Here is a 3,557-nt window from a genome sequence, read left to right as displayed (position 1 = left end):
CAGTCTACATCCTGTAGCAATCTACACCCTGCAGCACTCTATACCCTACAACAGTCTACACCCTGCAGCAGTCTACACCCTGCAGCACTCTACACCCTACAACAGTCTACACCCTGCAGCAGTCTACACACTGCAGCACTCTATACCCTACAACAGTCTACACCCTGCAGCACTCTACACCCTGCAGCAGTCTACACCCTACAGCACTCTATACCCTACAGCAGTCTATACCCTGCAACAGTCTACACCCTGCAGCACTCTACACCCTGCAGCAGTCTATACCCTGCAGCAGTCTACACCTTGCAGCACTCTACACCCTACAACAGTCTATACCCTGCAGCAGTCTACACCCTGCAGCACTCTACACCCTACAACAGTCTATACCCTGCAGCAGTCTACACCCTGCAGCACTCTATACCCTACAACAGTCTACATCCTGCAGCAGTCTACACCCTGCAGCATTCTACACCCCACAACAGTCTACACCCTGCAGCAGTCTACACCCTGCAGCACTCTACACCCTACAACAGTCTACACCCTGCAGCAGTCTACACCCTGCAGCATTCTACACCCCACAACAGTCTACACCCTGCAGCAGTCTACACCCTGCAGCACTCTACACCCTACAACAGTCTATACCCTGCAGCAGTCTACACCCTGCAGCACTCTATACCCTACAACAGTCTACATCCTGCAGCAGTCTACACCCTGCAGCATTCTACACCCCACAACAGTCTACACCCTGCAGCAGTCTACACCCTGCAGCACTCTATACCCTACAACAGTCTACATCCTGCAGCAGTCTACACCCTGCAGCACTCTACACCCCACAACAGTCTACACCCTGCAGCAGTCTACACCCTGCAGCACTCTACACCCTACAACAGTCTACACCCTGCAGCAGTCTACACCCTGCAGCATTCTACACCCCACAACAGTCTACACCCTGCAGCAGTCTACACCCTGCAGCACTCTACACCCTACAACAGTCTACACCCTGCAGCAGTCTCTCGGGTGCGATACCATTGTGCCTGAAACAACGTACGCTCCTTAGTTGAAAGAGACTTTCTCTATGGCTAAAAACGCTCACTGCCTTCTGAGCCTTCGGGACTTGCGACCCTCCCGCTGGCGGGGCTCCGGCCCGGACCTGGGTGGCTGGAGGTTGGGGTGTGTCTGGGAATCTCCTTCAACAAGGCAGCAGTGAAGTTCACCGTGTGGCTCGACGCCTCCTTTCATGAACAATTTCTCTGCAGCATGCGACGCTCTTGACCGCATTTGACCACTGTCGAACTTCATCAGCTGCGCGCACCCTCAGTCCTTTGTTGTCACCCCGACAGCCTCACAGCACCATCAGCGGGAGCAGATCCCCGCTGAACATCGAGACCACAGTCTTTGCTCATCATGACAAGCAGAGACTCATCTGTTCAGGTTTGATCCTCAGATCCCAGCAATTCAGTCCCATCTTTATGAGACTCCACTTTTTTTTTTTTTTTAAAGATTTTATGTATTTATTCATGAGACACAGATTGAGAGAGGCAGAGACCCAGGCAGAGGGAGAAGCAGGCTCCATGCAGGGAGCCCGCCGCGGGACTCGATCCCAGGACCCCGGGGTCACACCCTGGGCCCAAGGCAGAGGCTCCACCCTGAGCCCCCGGGCGTCCCCAGCCTCCACTTCTAACTCTGGTTCTTGCTGTTCCCAGAGATTCCGCAGCGACCTCTCCACTGACCTCTTGAACCCATCTCAGACCTCCGTGAGCCTTGGAATCCGCTTCTCCCACATTCCTGTCAATGTTGACATTTGACCTCTTCCCGTGAATCATAGATGTTCTTCGTGGCGTCTAGAACGGTGAGTCCTTTCCAGAAGGTTTTCAGTTTAGTTTGCCCAGATCCATCACAGAAATCACTATTTGTGGCAATAATAGCCTTACAACAGTTATTTCTTGAGTGATAGGACTTGAAAGTCGAAATTGCTGTCTGATCCGTGGGCTGCAGGACCGGCTGCGTTAGGGGCATGAAACCAACTTTAACCTCAGGGCACGTGTCGTCGGGGCTCCTGCGTGTCCAGGCGCATCACCCGTGAGCAGCGGTACTTTGAAAGGAATCTTTCTTCCTGAGCAGGAGGTCTCAAAAACGGACTTGAAATATTCAGTAAACTGAACGCCCTCCGACGTGCTGTCGCCCAGGCTTCGTCATCCCCTGATGGGTCACGGAGACAGGAGACCCCGCCTGGTTCTTAAGAGCCCTAGATTTTAACCTGCTTCGGCTTTCATCACGCCTTCCTCGCCAAGCTGAGTCTCTGCTAGATTTTGAGTTCGAGTGGCAGGTGCGTGACTCTTCCTTTCGCTCACTTAGAGGCCGTTGTAGAGGCAGTAACGGGCCTAGTTTCAATTTTGTTGTATCTGAGGAAACAGGGAGGCCCAACAGGGAAAGAGACGGAGGGGCTGGTTGTTAAAGCAGCCAGAACACGCAGTTACTGTTTGCCCTCTTATTCGGGGGCGCTTTGTGGTGCAACGGTCACGTCGAACACTGCTGATCACAGATCGCCGTAACAAATACGATGCAATACAGTGAAACAGTTTGGAATATTGGGTGAATCACCGAAATGTGACACAGAGACCAGGAGTGAGCAGATGGCATGGGGACACGGCGCCGGAAGACTTGCTTGATGCAGGGCTGCCGCGAGCCTTCAATCCGCAGGACACACCGTATCCACTCAGAGCAAGAGGGATGAGAGCAATGAGGCGCCGTGTGACGGCCGCCCCTGCAGGTGTTCCCAGGTGAACCGGGGAACGCAGATGGGGCAACACGAATGTGAGCGCACGTCTGCAGGTGTGAGTGACTTCCCAGGATGGCTCTTGGGTAGCCCGGACTTCGCTGGACGTCGGAGTCATCTGGGGATGCCCAGGTGCCACCCTGTCCCGCTAACGGCACAGTGTGCGCAGTGACCGGGGAAAGCCTACGTTTCCTCAAGGCTCCCAAGCGATTCAGCGAGCGGTGGAATCTGAGAACTACTGTCCTAGTAGCTATTTCGTGGGGCTGGCGGGTGTCTGGAGGAGAGTGACCCTGATAAGTAATGGTCTGGGGCTCAGGGGTGGAGCTTTGGCCCAGGCTCAGGGCTTGACCCCGGGGTCCCGGGATCGAGTTCCGCATCGGGTCCCCACAGGGAGCCTGCTTCTCTGTCTGCCTGTGTCTCTGCCTCTCTCTCTGTGTCTCAGGAATAAATAAATAAAATTTTTGAAAAAGAAAGAAGAAAGAAAGAAAGAAGAAGAAAGAAAAAGAAAGAAAGAAAGAAAGAAGAAAGAAAAAGAAAGAAAGAAAGAAAAAAGAAGAAAGAAGAAAGAAGAAAGAAAGAAAGAAAGAAAGAAAGAAAGAAAGAAAGAAGAAAGAAAGAAAGAAAAAGAGCACTTTTCCTTTGTCATTTTCTGCAGATTCTCTCCCACTGCTCCTGCGCAGTCGCCTTCATGGTCATTGGGATCCCAAAGCTTCAAATGACCACCAGGTCCTGACGTTCGGCCGTGCTTTCCCTCCCGGTGCACGCGCCCTGAAGCCACAGGGCA

At 53.0% G+C, this 3,557-nt stretch overlaps 1 non-coding gene across 1 annotated transcript; it reads left to right on the top strand.

Annotated features, from left to right (window-relative positions):
• Positions 1-857: 857 nt before the first annotated feature.
• LOC111092681 lies at positions 858-3,209 on the top strand. Its single transcript, XR_005379038.1, has 3 exons — positions 858-1,428; positions 1,701-1,846; positions 1,952-3,209. It is a non-coding gene; the product is annotated as a proline-rich extensin-like protein EPR1 (transcript).
• Positions 3,210-3,557: the final 348 nt, after the last annotated feature.

This window comes from Canis lupus, chromosome 26, assembly GCF_011100685.1.
Source record: "Canis lupus familiaris isolate Mischka breed German Shepherd chromosome 26, alternate assembly UU_Cfam_GSD_1.0, whole genome shotgun sequence".
Taxonomy (NCBI): domain Eukaryota; kingdom Metazoa; phylum Chordata; class Mammalia; order Carnivora; family Canidae; genus Canis; species Canis lupus.
The sequence above is the reverse complement of the archived record's forward strand: the minus strand, read 5'-3'. Positions and strand labels throughout refer to the sequence as shown.